At 34.9% G+C, this 22,240-nt stretch overlaps 1 protein-coding gene across 8 annotated transcripts in view; it reads left to right on the top strand.

Annotated features, from left to right (window-relative positions):
• Positions 1–22,240, top strand: part of LOC136035370 (2-(3-amino-3-carboxypropyl)histidine synthase subunit 1-like) — a 53,956-nt gene that overhangs the window by 12,293 nt on the left and 19,423 nt on the right. For 3 of the 8 annotated variants that reach the window (XM_065717129.1, XM_065717133.1, XM_065717131.1), the window contains exon 1: positions 14,435–14,557. The exons of 1 other annotated variant lie outside the window; for it this stretch is intronic. The gene's annotated coding sequence lies outside the window, so the exon portion shown is untranslated. Of the gene's footprint in view, positions 1–6,458; positions 6,550–14,434; positions 14,558–16,851; positions 16,874–21,917; positions 22,109–22,240 lie in introns of those variants that run through there. 4 more of the 8 variants (XM_065717130.1, XM_065717132.1, XM_065717135.1 and 1 more) reach the window with 4 other exon arrangements.

Genomic DNA, 22,240 nt, shown 5'->3' with positions numbered 1-22,240 from the left:
GAGTAAAATTATGTTCTTATGTCTGTTCCACACAAGGAGATCGTTAGCAAAGTCTCCATGTTTTGACTGGCTTCTAAGTTTTAGTTAAGAAATATATAGTGTAAATAAAAGAGGGCTTATGATAGTTCCTTGTGGGAGACCATCTTCAACTGGTTTTCTTATAGACAGTATTTCATTAATCTGTACTTGAAAGGAACGATCAAACAGTTCGTGGTAACGAACTGTAGTAAGGAGCGACCCGGCTCAATAGTAACCAAAAATCTAAAAAATTGAATTTTGATATCAATAGCTACATCAAAGAATCGCATTTTAATGCTGATTTTAAATATATAAGTTTCATCAAGTTTAGTCTTACCCATCAAAAGTTACGAGCCTGAGAAAATTTGCCTTATTTAAGAAAATAGGCAGAAACACCCCCTAAAAGTCGTACGATCTTGACGAAAATGACACCATCAGATTAAGCGTATCAGAGAACCCTGTTGTAGAAGTTTCAAGCTCCTATCTACAAAAATGTGGAATTTTGTATTTTTTGCCAGAAGACAAATCACGGGTGCGTGTTTATTTGTTTGTTTGTTTTTTTTCTCAGGGGTCATTGTATGGACCAAATGGTCCTAGAATGTCACAAGAGGGCTCATTCTAACGGAAATGAAAAGTTCTAGTGCCCTTTTTAAGTGCCCCCTCCCACGCTCATTTTTTTCCCAAAGTCAATGGATCCAAATTTTGAGATAGCCATTTTGTTCAACATAGTCGAAAATCATAATAACTATGTCTTTGGGGATGACTTACTCCCCCACAATCCCTGGGGGAGGGGCTGCAAGTTACAAACTTTGACCAGTGTTTACATATAGTAATGATTATTGGGAAGTGTACAGACGTTTTCAGGGGGATTTTATTTTGTTTCGGGGTGGGGCTGAGGAGAGGGGGCTATGTTGGAGGATCTTTCCTTGGAGGAATCTGTCATGGGGGGAAGAAAAATTCAATGAAAAGGGCGCAGGATTTTCTAGCATTACTATAAGAAAACAATGAAAAATAAACATGAAAACGTTTTTTCAAATGAAAGGAAGAAGTACCATTGAAACTTGAAACGAACAGAGATTATTACGCATATGTGGGGTTATAAAAATACTTTAGCATAAAGAGCGAGGTATTTAAGAGGAGATAAATACCTCGCTCTTTATGCTAAAGGATGTTTAGTAATTTCAACTATTTATTCTACGGCCTTTCTGATTCAGGGGTCATTCTTAAAGAATTGGGACAAAACTTACGATTTAGTGTAAAGAGCGAGGTATTAACGAGGGTAAAAACCCCCTCGTATACATAATAAAAATATAAGGTTATGAAAGTTTGTTTCGTAAGTTAATTCTTAAGTTATGTATATTTTTTACTAATAAAAACGTTCGTTAAAAATTAAAAGTTCTAGTTGCCTTTTTAAGTAACCGAAAAATTGGAGGGCAACTAGGCCTCCTTCTCCACCCCTTAATTCTCAAAATCGTCTGATCAGAACTAAGAGAAAGCTATGTAGCCAAAAAAAAACAATTAATATACAAATTTCATTTTAATAATATATGTGTGGAGAGCCAAAACCAAACATGCATTAATTCAAAAACGTTTAAAAATTAAATTAAAAAAAACTAATTTTTTTTAGCTGAAAGTAAGGAGCGACATTAAAACTTAAAACGAACAAAAATTACTCCGTATATGAAATGGGTTGTCCCCTCCGCAATCCCTCGCTCTTTACGCTAAAGTTTGACTTTTTACCACAACTTCACTTTTTAAAACAATTAAAAGCTTTAGCGTAAAGAGCGAGGGATTGCGGAGGGGACAACCCATTTCATATACGGAGTAATTTCTGTTCGTTTTAAGTTTTAATGTCGCTCCTTACTTTCAGTTAAAAAAATTAGTTTTTTTTTATTTAATCACATAATAAATCCATTATAATTGAAATCGCCAGAGGTGGAAAATTTTTATTATGCATAATTTCTTGTAACTTTATACGTTTTACGTTCCCATATGCATCTGTCCAATCAAACAATACAGCAATGCCAACTTCGCCCTCCTGTAAAGCATCTGTCATATCTATTTCTATTCTAGGTATGTTGTCCATTGTACTATGACTCTTTCTAAAACCTGTCTGAGATTGGGGTATTATTTGATTTACCTCTGCAAACCATTCTAATCTCCTTAAAATCATTCGCTCAAATATGTTGCCCATTGTGGGGAGAACTGATATTGGTCTTTAAGATACAGGATCTTCTGGTGGTTTTCCAGGTTTGAGGATTGGGTAAATAAGTGCAATTTCCAGGGGGTAGGAAATTTCCCTTCTCTCCATGCGTTGTTACATACTTCCAGGAGCTTAGCTCGAAAAATGTCAGGTGTTTCAATCAACCATTTGATGTGTATCTCATCATATCTTGGGGCTGAATTTAAGTTGCATCTTTCAATAGCTGTCTGTAACTCAGATAAAGAAAAGGGTAACATTAACGACTTCTTATGTTGTGCTACAGAAGGGAGGACACATACAGGTGGATTTGGCAAAACAGTGTCTAGAGGTTTTTTCATGAATGTGTTTGCAAAAATATCAGCTTTTAGGAAATCAGAAGTTATTAGTTGACCCTGGTGTTTTATTTCATATTTGCGATCATCAAGTGTCATTCTCTTGCCGTTCATCTTGCTTACGTATTGGTGAATCTTAGATACTGCAGTTTGATGATCTATGTTAGTCATAAATTTTTCCCATGCCTCTCTTTTGGCCTGTAAACATGTTTTTTTACTTTTGCTGAGCTACGTTTATATTCAATTGCAGTGCTCATTGATGGATGTCTTTGAAATGCCTTTTTTGCTACGTTCTTAGCTTCCACTGCAGTAGAGCATAGTTCATTCCACCAATTTTTAATTCTCTAATTGCCAGTTGGAGTCCAAGTGTTGGGGCTTGTCTTGGGAATTGCTTTGTGAGCAGCATCCATCATAATTTTGTTAAGTATTTTTACTTTATCATCAATTTGGGAAAAATCTTCAAATAAATTATAATTGGCTTCTTGCAGGATTTGCTTGAACATTGGCCAATTACCTTTCTTGTTGATAAACTTCCTTTTTCCAGGTTTAGTTTGGTGAGACATGTTAGAGATTATAGTCTTAATAGCGCAGTTGTCACTTTGTAGATCTGTTACTCTACTTATTGAAACCAGGTCAACAGCAGTAGCAGGACCTAGTTGAATATCAATGGTTGAAATTTTTTTATTTTTATATTATAATACGTTGGCAAATTATATGGTGTTAGAACAGCTATATGATTATTTTCTAACAGTAATCTTTCAACATTTTTCCCAGATCGGTTTGATTGTTCAGTATCTTCCCAATGATTGCTATGAGCATTTAGGTCAACAAAAATAAAGGAGATGTGACCAAAAATAAAGGGATCAGTGATGTGACTCTGTATGCTTGGCTAGAATTGGCCCAACTTTAAAAGGTTACCTAAAGAAATGTGGAGCAGTAAGCAGGAAGGCCATGCAAAAGCATAGGATGGCTGGCCCCTAGCTTCCTATCGTACTTCCTGGCTAAAGGAACACCTGGTCCTTTACTGGCTTACTGACTTGGCCATATAAGCTTTCTTTTAAACTTATTAAACATAAGTACAAATCAATTTAAAGATTAAAAAACAATCATTTAGAATTCAAACAAGACAAATAAATAAATAAAAGTATCCCTTTAGAACAATTTAATGAATTGTCACAAATGTAGGTCACTCTTAAGATTGAAATGAACAAAGCTTCAATTATGAATCTGTTTTTTTTTTTTTTTTTTAACAGACTGAAGGGGCAAACCTTCAAGCTTTGACAAATTCAATCTTACTTTTGGGCTCTTTTCAATGGGAACTTTCTTTGGATTTTTTTTTTTTACCAACTAAAAACAGTGGGGAAAGCATCAGGTATAAGTGACTTAAGAGACTTGACAATATTTAGAAAAAGCTACATGCAACCTGATCTAAATAAGGATGCTACTGTAGAGTATCAAAGAGAAGTCTACAGGTATATCCCAAATACAGTAATGGCATATTACAAAGAACAAGAACAGGTTTAGAGAATACCATTGAAGTGGTAAAGAAACAAGAAAATTGAAAAAATTGAGATTATAAGATTAACAAGAAACTATGAAAATTGCAAGTACAATACTAGCCTCCTTCCAACAGGACAAATAAGGGGATTCACACCCCAAAGCTCAGAATATTTTCAATCACACCTTTAGGAGCCAAAAAAAAATTAAATACATTTTTTCACATATGTCAAATATGACAGTTGACTCAGGAGTTCAGGGTCAGGGATTCCACACTCTGTGGTGCCACAAATGGATGGACCTTTGCTTTCATAAGCATTGTTAATCCTAGCACACACCCACACTCAAATATATATAATTCTGTATAATCATAAACATCTTAAACAGCAAAAATAAAAGACTTTTTTTATTCTTGATAAATAGTATTTGAAAAAGGACACTACAAGGCAAATATCAGGTTCATCAGCATGCTAAATTTGATGTGTCAATGACAAGATTTGTTAAATCTTTTCTGGTATCAAATGTGTTAGCTATAGATAACACAGACATTGCAATATCTATTTGTCCATCCATCTGTTTGATTGAGATTCTGAGACTATGACCCAAAGTCAAAAAGGCTAAGGCTTTTAATGTTTTTTTTTTCATTGACCTCAGGTCAAATAGGGAAAGAGAAGGGGGTTCTGTAAACAAAAAATAGAATTTTTTGTTGATTTGCTGAAGTTAGTGAAAGGAGTATCAAATTTAAATGAAAGATGGAATAAATGTACATAGCAAAATATCACCAAATTGGATCCTACTACAATTTATCAGATTTGTTTAGTATAATTTCAAGCAAAGGTAAGGTACTGTCTTTGATATTTGACCAAGTTTAAAAAAAAATCTTTTAGACCAAAAAGCTTAAAAATAAATTTGTGTCTGATACACAATATAGTTAAAGATATGTAGTTAAAGGAAAAGCTATCATATTTTTGATTCCTGGGAAATTAGTTTAAAGCTTTATCCTGATTAGAAGAGGTAGCTCACATCAGGTTACTCAAACATAATTCTAAAGGAGCTAGACCATGGTTAAAATGCTAATACTGCACTGATACTTAGTCAACTATACTGCTATTTCAGCTTATTTGCATTGTGATGTTGACAATGGGATTGAAGCTTTAATGTGATGATTGCTTGAAGACAGGATTATCACCCTATTTAGGGCAGATCAATTTTACTTGAAAGAAAATCACTTGGTAAAATTGTAGTTGACTGACTTCTTGCTATCTCAAAAAGGGGTTATGTTAGGAAAATGAAACTTCCAGGGATGCATCTACAGGCTGAAGTATGTCCTGGGAATGTATTTTGAAGTACCTACCACTATTCCTTCTCTCTCTAGAGGGCCCTGACCTTTGATGACCTTCAAAATATGTGTTATAAAAGTGAAATACTGCAAAATAGATCTTCTGCTTGAATGAAGTGCAACAAAATTGTTTTCAGCTTCACAACTTTACTCAAAAATTATAAGGTTTTAAAGATATGCCAATACATTTCCTAAATTTTTGAAAAAAAAACATTGATATGGCTCAGAATTCTACTCATAACAGGAATTGCATTTTTAGAACTACAGGCAGAGAAAAAGCAACTGGTAACTAAAAATTAAGATAAAATATTGTTTTGTCAAAATTTCAATTTTGACAAACCTGCTAAAACTGTCAAACCTGTCATGTAGGCGAATTTCAGGGCTCTCTAGAGGGAGGAGTGGAGGTGGGTATTCTGGAATTCCTTCCCAGGATATACTTTAGCCTGTAGACCCACCTCTGAAAGTTTCATTTTCCTAACCTTACCACTCTGTGAGGTAACAAGAAGTCACTCAACTAGAATATTTACAATCACTTTATTAAACAACTATCAACAACTGCTGATAAGCTATCACTCTGCTTAGAGATAACCTTTAGCAGGAAATGAGAAATTTTATGTTTTCTCTTTGTTTAAAACAGCTTAATTTTTTTTGCTTCAAGAATAACAAAACAAGAAGTCAATGATCATTGTATTTAGCAGTTATCATAAAATTAAAGCTCTATGATCAATGAGCAAGGTGAAGATCTACATCCTTAATGATAATAATCTAAAAGCTGCTAATCACGAATGATTATTTTTTTAACTGAGATATTCTTAGCCACTTATATTGGAAGGTTTTTTATTACACATTTCTGGAATTTGAAATCTCTCTGGAAACAGATCTTTCTTCCTTATTCTCTGAGTTGCGTTTGATTCACTTTTCAAGTTGACTCAAACCAGCATTCCGACGTTTTATTTACGATTCTGAGTTAACTTTTAGCGTTCGATTTGTAAAAGTTGACTGAAAGTTAATGAAAAGTTGACTTTTAACAACTTTTACATTTTATACGTTCATCTCAAGTTAACTCGGAAAGAAGGCAGAAGTTTCAATTATAGCTAATCATGGAGTATATCTTCAGATGCCAATCCAAGATGAAGGCACCACTTTTGTGTACCCGTGTGGTGAGTTATTGAGCTTGATTTTTTGTTGTTGGATAGGTTGCACTAAAATAGACTTGAAAACTATGTTATTAGCCAAGTTGAAACTGGTTTTTTTCTTGTGTGGATGGGTGGGTTTGTTCTTTTACTGGGTGGATGGGATAGGTAGATAATAAAATGGTTAAGAAAAATATTATAAAGTTATTGCAATATTAGTTAAAGTTACTACTAAGCTACTTGAGCAGTTATTTCAGAGCTGGGTATCTTAATACAATTTGTTTGGCCAGAAGTTTAATTGTTTGATTGCAAATTGTGATTTTATTTGTCTTCTTTTAGTCATTCCATTCAAGATGCTTCGGATAATTTTTTTTATTGTGATAGATTGTCTTAATGCTCTGAAAAGGGAAAATATTTCAATTGCATAGGATAGGAATATTTCAGTAGGCTAATTAATTTAAAGTCCTAAATTAGCAAGGGAAGTGTTTACTTCACTAAAAAATCACTTGTATGCAGTGATTTTTTATCACTGTATAAATTTTTCTTATCACTGTATAAAAAGTGAAAGGGGGCCCTGTTTTTGTCTCCTTTAGCCTGTATCCAATTCCTGATTGTTATTTAGCCTAAATTTCATTTTTTCTGTTTCTCATTTCTTGTCAATATTACTAAGGGTTCATAGTTAAGCTTTAGAGAAGTCATTGCTAAATAACATGTGCTTATGTAGCATATATATAGATTGTTGCTACTTATTCTTCTCCGGGTATACAATTGTTGATGTGGTAAAACCCATGAGAAGGACATGTAGGCCTATAGAAGAAAATCTGTTAAAAAAGGTAACTCTTTATAATTTACATAAAAAGTATAGGTAACATGTTCTACATGCTGCCCTGCTTTACTTTAGCCACAACCCTCCTAATTTGGTAATCTAAAGCTGAAATTACATATTTTCTATTGATTCTGCCAATCTATCTTTCAACCCTAGTACCTGATAACTGAAGCAACTGTGGTAAAACGAGAACTGGAAAAACAAGTAGACTAAAAGGTGGCAGAATACATTGAAATATATGATTTGGGCTATATCTTTGCAAATTAGGCAGGTTGGGAGTAATTTTTTTGTTGTTCATATTTTGACTTAAAAATAAAGTGAATGTACCACTTGATGCCTTTTTGTATGTTCTTTACAAATATAATAATTGCTTATATTGCTAATTCGAATTTAAGCCCTTTTTGACCTAACTTAACAAATTTTGACAGTGAAAACCTACATTATTATGTCACTTCTTAAGGTTCACTGAAAAGCTAAGATTGTTTCCACTATTAACGCTTTCAATGTGTATTCTTTAGGCTAAACGATTTCATACTTATATTTTTTTTTTTCCAATGAAGCGTTCGATTGGCAATTCTGTGTTGACTTTCTAGGTCGACTTCTTACTAAATAAAACGGCAGCAGAGGAAAAAGTCAACTTTTAAGTTAACTTTTTCGAGTCGAATCAAACGCAATTCTGGTCTTCCTTATGCTTTGGATATGGATCGCCACTATCTTTCTTTAGTTTCTTCTAAAAAACCTCAGATAAATGCTGCAATTTCGTAGAATCTTTCGTAGGGTTTTTTGACATCATAACCCTACAGATGAAATTCTAGTCCGGACTGAGAATTCTTCGAAGAATTCCGGACGGATGCGAAATTAATTCTGCATACTTGAGCTGTTGTTGTTGTTGATTCCAACGTTTTTGGAGCATGAATCAGCTCCGTCACGTACGTATCAATCTTGTCCAGACAATGTGTATGGAGAATTTATAAGAAACGATGACTACTATCAGATTAGTGAATCACTTAGAATCGTTATTTGCAGATTCTTTATTGGTGGCAAACCATTTTTTCCACTAGAATAGCCACCTACGTCAGACCACCCTAATTAATTCTATAGTATTTACAGCCGTAAATTACAATTTACATTAAAATTCGTGGGAAACACATTAAACTTATACAATATATTAAATACATTAATAAACATTTGACTTGATACAACATGACCCAAGACTGTTAAAGCACATCGAATAAACTTGAAGTTCTAATAAAACAACCCAGTGCAGAAACAGACACCCTACGAGCCCATGGAGGGGCGGATGAATGACCCACCACCGCACGGAAAGTAAAGACACCAAAGAGCTTTAGAACTTTTCTTTTTAATATTTCACGCTGGATATAATACTTTTTACACGACATTATAACATGGCGGACATCTTCATATACATTACATACAATGCAATTTGGGGAGTCAACCAAATTCCATTTAAAGAGAACAGAATTCACTTTAGCATGGCCAGATCTGATTCGAAATATTGTTGTGGCAATTTTCCTCTCACTGTGAATTAGGTCCAATGGAGGAGGCTTAAAATCATATAGATCCAAGATTGTATTAGTGGACTTTCTTGTGAAATCAGCTTTCTCATCAATTGCGGATTTGGCCTCATAACCCTGAATATATTCACTCAGGGACAAGTTTACATCCAACAATTCACCATTTATGCAACCCCATTTTGCCATTTTGTCAGCTGACTCGTTCCCAGGAATACCTGCATGTGCTGGGACCCATGTAAGTTGTAGATCATAACCATGTATTAGAAGGTCATCAACTATTTTTTCAATTTGTGCAGCAGTTTCTTTGGCATCATTTCGTTTCATAGCTAAGTAATTTAACACAGATAGAGAATCAGAACAAATCAAAAAGCTACCAACTATACCGTTTGACTTAATATAAAGAAGTGCTTGATAAATAGCAATCATTTCTGCAGAAAAAACAGTAAGCTTGTCAGGTAGCTTAAAACCGCAAGAAGTACCAGTTGACGGGACTACAAAAGCGCAGCCTACACCCATTTCCGACTTAGATCCGTCAGTATATATGTGAGTAAAGTCAGTCCATTGCAGAGTCAGCCTATACCACTCTAATTTTAAAATTATTGTTCCTGAATCATTAATTCTATTATCTAGAGCTAAGTTAATTACATTACCTATTCCGTTGAAGCGTGAGGAAAGGTCATCTATATTTGGGGTTGGAACTAGGCCTGGAAGGCCAGCATTACTCATCAGACAAGAATATTTATAGACTGTAGGGGAAAACCTTGGTCTAAACTGGAGATCTTGATTCCATGTAGCAATGCTTTCTTTATAAACAATATGATTTGTTGATCCCATTTTTTTTAGAAAGTAACGGGCTTGAAGATTATTTCTTCTCCTCTGAAGTGATGTGACGCCAAGCTCACAGTAGAGGGCTGGGGTGGGGGTGGTTTTTAAGCAGCCTAGAGCTCGTCGGAGAACTTGATTAAAAGCTGAATCAAGTTTCTGGAGGTTGTGCTTAGTTGCTTCCCTATAGAACATGCTACCATAGTCCAGTTTGCTGGTGATTGTTGCTTCAATTAGTTTTGAAACACAAGAATATGGGACTCCTCTTTTAGAGAGGCAGATTGCATTGAGAAAGTTTGCCCTACTTCTCAGGTTACCAACAAGATAGTCGATGTGGTTAGTCCATAGCAACTTTGAATCCAGTAAGACTCCTAGATAGCAAAATTTCTCTGCATGTTGGATGTCCACTCCTGCTAAAGACACAATGGGGGGTTGAACATTTGTTCGATTTTTCCTTGAGAAAAGAACACTTACTGACTTCTCTGTTGAAAATGACATGTAGTTTTCCATTGTCCAATTTTCTAAGTAATACAGGGCTTTTTGGACTGAAGCCTTAAGGCATCCCCTATCTCGAGAGGAGGCAGCTACTGCAATGTCATCAGCATATAAGTATAGTTTACAACCCAGTATCGTATCTAAGTTTATATCGTGACATTATACTAAAAACAATAAAGGACTTAGTACCCCTCCTTGGGGGAGACCCACATTATTTGGAGCACTAAAAAAGCCAGACGAATGATTTTCTAAAGTTATTTCTATTTTCCTCTCAGTCAAGAAATTACCAATCCATTCCACGATTTGAGGGCTAATATTTAGCTTCTTTAGTTTTGCCATTAGAGTAAGGATATTCACTCTGTCAAATACTGAAGTCATATCAAGGAAAACAGCTAGAGTTTCTTTTCCTAGGCGGAATCCCTGTTTTATTTGATTTTCAAGCCTCACAAGACAGTCTATTGTACTGCGTTGGGGCAGAAAGCCTAGTTGTTCTGGCTGAACTACTTTCTCAATTTCTGGTAGAACTTTCTTTTTTATCAGTCTCTCCATTAGCTTGCAGAGGCATGAAGTCAAGGCAATTGGGCGATATGATTTTGGGGATGTAGGGTCCTTTTGGGGTTTCAGGATTGGTATTATTGCAGCTTTCTTCCAAAGCGATGGGACATAACCTTCCTTGATGGACCTATTAAACAAAGTTAAGACAGAAGCCTTAAGCAGGGGGGACATGTTGGACAGCATTTCATTGTGAATCCTGTCTGGGCCCATAGCCCCTGGTTTTAATTTTTTAATAATCGTATCAATATCCTGTTCTACAAGTTCAATATCATTCTTAGGGAAGACCTGTGTAGGTTGCATAGTGGGTCGGTTTTGAGTAGAAAGTTGTGGAGGAATGTTTGCAATTAGATACTCTTTCAGAAGTTTTATTTTCTCGGGTGTTGTGGCGGCAGTGGTTCCGTTGTGTATCATGATGCCAGATATTGGGGAAGACCTTTGTCCAGTGTAGACTTTCCAGTTCCTCCACAACTCTTTGATTGATGTAGTCTTCGTAAACTTTGTCTCAATTAGAGTCTTCCATCCATTCTTGATTTCTTGGGGAACAATTTTCCTAAAGATGGCTTGTTTTGCATTCATTTCAATTTTGTTTGTAACTGTAGGATTTCTTCTAAACTTGTTTCTTGCCGTGTATCGTTCCTTATAAGCTTTTTGGCATGCAGCATTCCACCCTGGTGTGGAGTTTCTAGATTTTCTTTTAAGTTTTACATACCCAAATACCCTTTCACTAGCATTCACCATAACTTGAGTTAACTTCTCATTAAGCTCCTCATCAGAGGTAGGTAGTTCAACATCCGTCAGATCCGAGTCTACCTCTCTCTGCCATTCAGGCCAGGACTCCTTGCGGAACTTCCAACTCACCGACTTCATTAACTGAAGTCTATAAGCAGAAAAATTAAGCACTGACATTACAGGGAAATGATCAGAGTCAAAGGGTGACGGTATAACAACCTCAAAGTCAACTGAAAGGTCTAAAGAAGCAATTGTTAAATCTATAGTAGAAGTCTTCCCATTTAAGGGGTTTAGCCTAGTACCTAGATCTATTGGAGTGATAAGACAAACCATATTTTGAGGATCAGTAATAAAATCTGCCAGTAAATTAGAATTATGATTTGGAGAAGATGTTGAGTCCCACATTGGGTTATGAAGGTTGAAGTCACCAGCAATTATTTTCCTCTCTTTACATTTCTGAAAAGCATCTTTGAACTGCTTAAAATCAAAGTCAGTTGCAGTCCTGTTATAATAGTTGATAACGGATATCCAGTTATCCGTTCCATCCTCTTTGACAGATATAATCCCAAATTCATTTTTTCCTGGGGTAAAATCATCTACTATTTTAAACGGGATATTATCCTTAACTAAAGTCATAAGTCCTCCCCCTGGTCCTGTCTTCCTATCCCATCTAGCCATGCTATAGCCTTTAAAATTTGGGGAAGTTTTCTGTTCATTCAATAAAGTTTCCTGAATTAGTACAATATCTGGCTTACTCCTCACTAGAAGGTTTTTCAATTCTACTACCTTTGATTTTCCCATTCCCCTAATGTTTAGTTGGATTACCCTTGTAGTCATTCTTTGATTTTTTGTTTATGAACACGCTTATTTAATGTCTTTTTCTCTGGAGAGGACAAAATTTTCTTTGGAACAAAGTTATCTTCATCCATACCATCCTCTGAGTCCGTTTCATTTCCAGAAACAAAGGATTCAGATTTCTTCAGTGAAGACAGGATCTTCTGTACCTCTGACTTCGAGCTTTTGCTTAACTTTACACTGGAAGCAATCAGTGAGCACAATGATGACACTACTGTGGTTAGTTGGTCTATTTTTTCTCTCAGTAAGACAACTTCCTTGTTAATTGGTTCCTGTATTTTGCTTCTGGTGGGATTGAAGGGTGAACAAGGACTGGAAAATTTTCAAAGTTTAAAGCTGGTGGTGGTGTGTGCAGAGTCTTCCCTTTGGTGTCAGTGAAAGCTTGAACTGCATCTTTGAATGATATACCTTTTGTGACTGACGTTTTCAGAATTGCAGCTCTAAACTTGTAATCCTGGCACTCTTTACTGAGGGCAGTGTGCTGTCCATTACAGTTTGCACATCTTACTTTTTGTTCATTTCTGTTTTTGTTTAACTCAGGGCAAGCTGTCATGGGGTGATTATCTCCACAAATACCACAAGTATCTTTACCCCAACAGTTTAGAGAGTTATGGCCAAATTTCTGGCACTTGAAACATCTCAACGGTTTTGGTATGAACTGTTTCACCACAGTGAGGGCACTCCAAATAGGAATTATTGTAGGAAAATCCATTTCTTGAGAGAAGTCAACATGTATAGTGTAGCTAGTGTATGGTTTACCATCTCTAGATGTGGGATGAGGGTTTAGTACAGTTGCCTTTGTAACCTGTTCTACTTGCTCAATCTCCTTACAGAGTTCTTCAGGAGTAGCTAAGTCCCTGGGAACGTATAGTACTCCTTTTCTGCTTGAGTATAGCATATTTGCTGGCTTCATTTCAAATTTGATCACTATATTATTCAATGTGAGATCCCTTATGCCTAAGATCTTATTAGCTATGTCTAGATTTTTTGGAACAACTTCAAGAGAGCCTCTAGGACCTATTCGTGGGAGTATTTTCCCATAATCATTTCCTAGAGCTACAGCCAATCTACGCCCTAGATATCCAGCAGAAGTCTTTGATAGAGGGACTAGCATACCCTTGTCATTAGTGTCAGTAATTTTTGTCATATCATGACCTTTAGCCAACAAATTTGGTACAGTGGGTCCACCTCTAACTCCCCCACAACCTCCACCCTTCCCAGGACTACCAGGAACCATTACGTCTTTCACGTGACAAGCTTACTTTGCAGAGAAAAAAAAAAAAAAGTGAATGCACAAATACAATTAAACAGACCTCAATAAAGTAAAAAGAGAGGCAAAAATACAAGCAAATAAGGGCACTATATACAACACATACATACAAGTAAGCAATAATTCATATGGCACAAGATCTCAAGGAGATAAAAGAGCCTAAAAGGTGGTCTGAATATCAACCATACAGTCCCTTCACTGTTTTGCATTTACCAAAATTCAATAAACACTTTTCACCTTCACAATAATTTGTTATTTTTGTTTTTTCAACCAACAAAATCTTCAGGTATTACTATTTTCTACAACTTGAATTGTTGCCAAGCAGCGTTTTAACAGCACTTAAATTGATTATTTTGAACTTGTATCACTAATCCCAAGTTGAATAATTGTAGTTTAACCACAAAATGTTTTATTCAACCATGTTCTTATAGGCTACCAATTCCAATAGACTAGAGAACTTTATTATGACTTTTATATTCCTGTGTAATTCTTAAATTACTTTCTTCTGTTTCTTTCCACTTTTATAGATTTTATCAATAATCCTCCAATTTCAATTCTCCATGGAATTGCACATCTTCTTGTTGTAGTTATTGTCTTTATTTAATTTAATAAAGAATCGCCTATCTTCTTCTGATTTTTTCCTGTCCATTTTGAATTCTATTTCTGTTTCAAATTCGACATTTTATCCAAAATAATTAAGCTCTGGCTATTTTCTATACCCATACTTGAGCTTTCGGACACGCTCACTATTCTCGTTCCCAGCGGGCTGGGCAGTAACCATTTTCCCGCTTGGAACGGAAATAGTAACCATTCGTACTTCAGTAAGTCCCTGGAACACACCCTATATTTAAAATAAGAGAAAAAGGAATAAAACCTTTTTGGTTTAAAACTGAATTTGTGAATAAAGCACTTATTATATTTAGAAAGAACAAAAAACAGCCCTTAGTGGTAAGTTAACTTTGTTCCTAGGTCATATATTTAACTGCTTATTCTTAACAAGCCTTTTTGGTAAAGGTCTAGAGCAGGGGCTATTGAGAAAGAAATGTTGGTAAAATTCTAGTTAATCGACTTCTTGCTACCTTGGAATGGGCTTAGGTTAAGAAAATGAAACTTTCAGGGATGGGTTTTCAGGCTAAAGTATGTCCCGGGAAGGTATTTTACAGTACCCACCTTCACTTCTTCTCCCTCTAGAGGGCCCTGAAATTTGCCTACATGACAGGCCTATACCTACTGAAATTTTGACAAAATAATATTTTACCTTAATTTTCAGTTACTAGTTACTTTTCATCTGCCTTTAGTTCTGAAAATGCAATTCCTGTTATTTGAGTAGAATTTTAAGCCATATCAATGTTTTTTTTTCAAAATTTAAGAATATATTTTAAACATTCTAAAATGGAATTGAGCAAAGTTATGAAGCTGAAAACAATTTTGTTGTACTTCAGTTAAGCAGAAGATCTATTTTGCAAGATTTCACTTTTATAACACACATATTTTTAAAGGTCATCAAAGGCCAGGGCCCTCAAGAGGGAGAAGGAGTAGAGGTAGTTGCTTCAAAATACCTTCCTGGGACATACTTTTGTCTGTAGATTCATCCCCCAAACTTTCATTTTCCTGACCTAAACCCTTTCTGAGACAGCAAGAAGTCGATTAACTAGATTTTACTGAAATGTTAATATAACCCACAGAATAGGGTACAAAACTTCTATTTAAGAAAAGTTTGGTATTCTGATAAAATATAAGAGAGTTTTTGGACTGTCACTATTTATCACAGCGTGACACAATGCTAGTGTAGACAATACTGGAGCCAGGCAGGTGTGAGTAATTTCTGAAAAATTCAAAATGTGATTTCTGTTTTGAAAATCAATTGAATATTGGAAATTAAAAAGGCTATTTAATATTTGCAATTTTTAGAATAATTGTTAAGCTATAAAAGCTACATTTTAAGAATCAAAAGACAATAATCTTTCTTTTAATATTTAAGTAAAACTGTAACAATTAAAGAGCATATCTATTAAAATAGGATGATTAGTATTTCCCAAAAGAAGTCATTCTAGGTAAATCAATAGTTTTGATATTTAACTATTTGTTGATATATACAATTCTTATTTTGCAACAAGATGTAAGGGCTATAGTTTTATGGATTTTTGCTCATTAGATACTGATTTTGGTAAAATTCTAGTTGTTTGACTTTTGGCTATCTTGGAAAGGGGTTAGGTTAAGAAAATGAAACTTTTAGGGATGGGCCTAAAGGCTAAAGTATGTCCTGGGAAGTTATTTTTAAGTACCCACCTCTACTCCTTCTCCCTCTAGAGGGTCCAGAAATTTGCCTACATGACAGGTCTACACCTATTGAAATTTTGACAAAACAACATTTTACATTAATTTTCAGTTACCAGTTGCCTTTATTCTGCCTTTAGTTCTTAAAATGCAATTCCTATCATTTGAGTAGAATTCTGAGCCATATCAATGTTTTTTTTCAAAATTTAGGAAATGTATTTGCATACCTTGAAAACTGTATAAAATGGAATTAAGCAAAGTTATGAGGCTGAAAACAATTTTGTTGTACTTTATTCAAGCAGAAGATCTATTTTGCAAGGTTTCACTTTTATAACACATTTTTAAAGGTCATCAAAGGTCAGGGCCCTCTAGAGGGAGAAGGATTGGAGGTGGATACTTCAAAATTCCCTCCCAGGACATATTTTAGCCTTTAGACTCATCCCTGAAAGTTTCATTTTCCTAACCTAACCCCTTTCTGAGATAGCAAAAAATTAATCAACTAGAATTTTACCCTGATTGTAGCTAACACATTCTGACTACAGATCCACTGTACTTTACCCCCCAATGCCATGAAAATCCTTTAGCCAATATTTTTTTAACCAAGAAAATCCTCTCTAAAAATACCCTTCACATTCTCTTTGCACAGCCCTTGCATTCTGGTACTAGAGGACATTCTTTGAAGCTCTCCATGCAGCATTCCATGAGTAGACATAGAAGCCACTTCTTCAGCCAAAGAATCATCAATATGTGGAACCAGCTCTCTGAAGAAACAGTTTCTGCTACTCCAACTGATATGTTCAAGTCCCACTTTGATAGGGAATGGCTCTGCCAGGAGTTCCTTTACAATTGGAAAGTTGCAGAGTCCTCCACAAGAGTCTAATCTAATAGCCATAATCTATACCAAACGAATTCTTTTTTCTTATGGAGCATCACAAGGATGGATAATTTGTATATCACTCCAAGCTGTGATTTAAGGTAAATTTTAAGGTAAATGCCCCTTTTGTGACCCAAATATAATCAACTAAAAGAAAAGAAGAACATAGTAAACAAGAGTGATGGTTGGTGGAACTCAACAGATATATAGTTTAGGCTATATAGGCTATTTGCACATTGGCGTCAGGTACAGTGCAGTAGTGCATCTAGGGTCTCAATTTGGGGGCGTGAAGAGGGCTCATCAGATGAAAGCTACTAGAATTCCAGAAACTTACTTGCAACTAAATATATTACTGTCATACTGCTAAAAGAAGATTTAACAAAAAATAAAGATTTCTCTCTACTATAAAGAGATGAAATAATGCGTTCAAATGACCAAATTGAAGAGCTATAATCTTACTAACCCTTGAATCAGATGCAAAACAACATAAGCACTGTAAAGACTTCTTATACTTTAATTCATGTTGATTTCCTCTCAAAGCTGCTTAAAACATCAACAATATACACCTTGACATTACAATTGATAGACACATGTGGAAGACCATTCAACCTACCTCCTCCTATTATATTTTGGAAGTATGTTTTAAGCTGCTTTAACATGCTAAATGAATCCTCTGCTGATGTTAGAACATAGGATGTTAGAATAGAAAGAACATAATTAAAAGTGTATGCACAGTAGGAAAAATAGTTACCACATGCACAAAATATTTTGGAAACTTTATTGGAATGAAGAGACTTGCCTATAGACCTCAATTTGACATGCCTGACAGTTAGCTCAGAAATGAGGCAAGTCCCAAAGAAACAAAAATATTTATAGTTTTGCAGCTTTATCACAACCTTGGCCAATACAGCATCAATAATAAAACAAGGTAATAGAAGGTGGATCTGAAATGCTGTTGCTTGGTGGTTAAGAAATATCATGTTAAGTTCTACACATAGCTGCAACAACTTGCTCGTAGGAGTATCTCCTTTGTTCCTTTGCATATTCAGGATTTCAAATTTCAGGTAACTTGAAATCCTGAAAATGGATTTCAAATTACCATCACATTTGAGTGATGGTAATTTGAGCTTATGTAATTGTGTAGGATACAGAAGATGTTGAAACCCCTTTTTGCATTTAGTTGCTCATCTTTGGATAGAATCAAGAGCAATCTGGTCTACTTTATTAATTGGCATAGCAATGTGCATTCTGTAGTCCATTCTAGGTTTCACCAGGGTCTTGCAGAGTTTTGTAACTATTGCTAGAGATATGCTGGCTATAGTTTGCTTGATAATAACTAGAGTTTGGTTAGCTGCAGCTTCTACAGCTTGGATTCAGCAGTTGAATTTAAGGTCTTCTACTGTCTAGTCTCATTTTCTATATAAAGAAAGAAAGTTTCCTTCCACTAGCTCTTTTAATACAGAATTGCCTGGAATGAGTACAGTTGGTAAGGATAAATAAATTTTCCATCAACAGAGAAACAGAAGTTGAAAGCAGAAACAAGCTTACTTTTTCAACAAGAATCCGGGAAAGTAAAGCTGAACTTGGTTATGGCTGCTAGGCTGCTACTAAGAGTTGGATTTTGCCATTAAACCTTTGTCAGACTGGTTGTCAACAAAGCTGTGCAGTACTCCAACAACAGCAAAGAAAGGCTCCAGAAAGGTGACAATAATATCATGTATGTGAACCCACTATGTGCCAGAACAGCAAAGAACCCTTTTGCTTTTAGGTATGGGACAGAGCAGAAGCTAGTGACCCAGTCTATTTGGGGGAAGAAGAAAATTAAGCAGTGAGTGTAAATCTCAGTGGATACTGCATTTATACCAATTTTTAGGCACAGTTGTACATACTGTACATATATTTGTAGTGAGAAAGGCCAAAAAACTTCCTTCTTTTTGACAATTGTCACAGAAATGGATAACAAGAACAAGCTGTCCCATTGAAGTTACATCAGGGGCAGATCCAGGATTTTCTTTGCGGGGGGGTACACGTAATAGGTTGCATCAATACACTTGCAAACAAAGAAATACCCACAATTTAAAAAGGAATTGTGACAATTATGTGTTGTGGAAGAGTCATAAATTTAATCTAGAATCTGGTGATGGTTAAAGTTCTAATACATCTGTTGAAATTAAAATGGTTGAAGAGTAGTGATAGGCCTACAAAAATAGTAGGCCTAAATTATAAAAACTATCCCACTATAAAAAAAAAGGTTTCCACAGTCTGTACAAAACAAAATGATATTGAACATTTTCTGCATAATTTTTTGTCTTTGCACTTCTGACCTCTATACCAAGTGAGTTAAGCTTATTATTGTCAAAAAAATTTCATCATGCACTCTTTGTGACAATTTTTATAGTTTAAACCATTTAGCATCTTACCTAACTTTGTAGCATTGGTTAGTAGCTATAATAGTTGTGAAGAGTAGGAAATTAGGATAAAGATACAACTTATATATTTGTAAAAGATGTATGGTCTATTTGTATTTGTCTATTTTATTTTACTAGAAATCAGATATAGAATTTTATAAACAAGAGTATATTTCCCTATTTCCTGTCCCACCATATATATTTGTTACATGGTTGATGTCCACCTCAGTATTTTGGTGAATGCTTAAAATGGCTATTCCGGTCAGTTTAGAGCTCTTCATTAGTGTTTTCTCTTCTATTCATCCTAAAATATTTAAATAAAGACCAAAATCATCAGAAAAATATGAACTCGAATAAAGATGCATGTTGATATGGGCCTCAAACTAACCATACGAGTTGAAGTACTCATTAAAATGCAAAAAACTATGTGTTTGCTAGCTTTGCATTTGATAGGTATAGATTGGTGATCTGAATTCTAAGGGTTTCAAGCTGTGGAGATTTCTGATTTTTTTTTTTTAATCTTTAGATTTTTCAGATATTCAATTCTAATGTTTAAATCTTTATATGTCTGTAGAGCAAAAAAAAATAAAAAAAAAATTAAAATTTGACTCTTGATTTAATTAAGTAAGAGAATTATCTTGGAAGATTTTTGATTTATAAACACCTAATCCTGGAATCATGATTGGATGGCATGTATTAAGATAAGTATAAAAATCTTCAGTGGTACATATATCAGTTTAGACAATTTTATGGATAAGTAAATGCCACCCCTATACAAAAACGTAACTATATTATGTGACTGGTTGGTTTTGAGAAGGTGAGAAATTCTGAAGTAATATTGTAATTGCATTCCGTTCCTGTGGTTAACTCAAGTTGTGTGAATTTCTATTTTTTATCATCATCTTATTTGTAAAAGCTTGGAAAAATTGATGGCATTCCACTGATTCAAACTGATAAATCAGAAACCCATCTATACTGGCTAGATCAAAAAATAAAATAAACACATGATTATCTGCCTTCTTTTATAAACAATTTTTCAAAAATCTATTCTTCTTAAATGATTACTCTGACCTTTGAAGGAGTGTTTTGACTCATATGTATAGTTTTAAGTATATACTTATACAAACCTTCATTAAAGTTCGAAAGAGTTTGACCTTTATTTTAATGTTTTAGGATGAACAAAGGAGGTAGTATGTCATATAAAGCAGAGCCTTAGTTAGGCGAAAATAGGCAGTAAAGTGGCCATCGTTATTAATAGTGGCCACACAATTAAAAATGGAATAGTTGTGGGCAAGTCAAGTCCTGGCTAATTGTAGAAAAAGCCAAGGCAGATAGTCCAATTAAGTGGGCGTCAAGTCATGGTTAATTTTATCCCTTTCATTGCTGTTGTTACCAACTCCCACTTATGCCACACCTCTCATGCATGTCACTCCACTATGCCAAACTAGAGTCAACCTTGTTAAAGGGTCTCCCCTGGGAACACGTGCTGGTTGACAGTAGTATACTTGAAAATTTTCGACTATGCTTGAAAGTTTTCGACTATGCTTGAAAGTTTTCGACTATACTTGAAAATTTTCGACTATACTTGAAAATTTTCTTCTCATGCATATCACTTCACACTGCCAAACTAGGGTCAACCAATAAATTGATAATTGTTACCCTTCTCATACATTTAATTTCTATAATACAAATCCTCTAAAAAACAACAATGCTGTAAAAACCACTCTGCTTTGCAAAAAGAGCAAACTAAAAAAATGAACCAAAACAGACAGCCAAAGAAAATAATGATATCAATTTCTTTGCCTCAATGCCATTGCAAGATTCAAAAATAATTTTTTGGCAGTAAAAAGAAGTAAATATTTTACTTTTCAGTTCTGTTGTGACAGCACCATCCTAATATATCGTTTCGACAGCCTAAAATAGTTAGGATTGTAAATTTCTCTCCTTGTTATTACAAAGTGTTTTCACCTCCCAGTTGGCTTTTGTAATATGGACAGACTCCCTTGATAAACCCAAAGTTAATTAAATACTTTTTGGGCATATACATCATTAGTAAAATGTAACAGATACCACTTTAAGTAACTAAAACCTTGTATTAAACTTGCTTACAAAAAGAAACTGTCTGAATAATTAAAAAACTTATCAAAACTCAACTATTTAAACACCAAATACAAAAAAAAAATTCATCCTAACCAGAGCAAGCAGTTCCAACCATAAATCCATCACGAGGTCAGGGGGGTGCACCCCCTGGATCTACCACTGAGTTACATTGCTCATTTGATCTGCCAATATCTAAAAACGCTTCACCATTTTTTTTTATCCAAAATTGTGTCCCAAATGGCATTACCCACACTATCAACAGTAACTTTCTGCACTAGAGAAGATGTATATTTCCTGCTTTTGGTGGATGATTTGATGTGCTCCCACAATTTTGTGATTCTGCAATCCATCATCAATCACAACAACCCTTTGAATACCCCTTTATTTCAACACTTTGTTAAAAAATCATTTTTACACAAAGACCCTTAAGGGCTAGCTCATGAAAACCAAATAATAGAATAGCCTGGACAATTTGTTATAAAATTTCTCAGTTTTTAAACTTGTCCTTGGTGTCTTGCAAAATCAATTACTAGCCAATTGGAATTCTTTTTCCTTCTTGTATTTTGATAAACATGATAGCCTCTTGTATGAGAGTTACATGATACTGTCTTTCACCATGATGCTTTAAATCAGCATGGGTATCTTTAAGGTCAGTGTATGGCATTGAAACTAAGCATCCAAGCATCTGATGTGAGCCTGTAATGGTCTTAAGATTTGGCAAAAAGGAAGCAGTGTCTATAGACTGGACTCTTTTGAAGGGGTGAAAACCAACAATGACTACTTTTGAAGCCATGGACTTTGAAAACGTCAACGTTTTGTCACTATTTCCTCAAAATTATGGTAAACAATTTCAGGAAACTAAAACTTGTTTCCTGGTTTCCAGTGCCTACACATTAAGTCCATCTTTCAAGCATCAGAAACGTTTCAAGGATGAATTGACTTGAAAAGCTGGTTTAATTCACAAATTTTTGA

Source organism: Artemia franciscana, chromosome 14, assembly GCF_032884065.1.
Source record: "Artemia franciscana chromosome 14, ASM3288406v1, whole genome shotgun sequence".
Classification (NCBI taxonomy): domain Eukaryota; kingdom Metazoa; phylum Arthropoda; class Branchiopoda; order Anostraca; family Artemiidae; genus Artemia; species Artemia franciscana.
The sequence above is the reverse complement of the archived record's forward strand: the minus strand, read 5'-3'. Positions and strand labels throughout refer to the sequence as shown.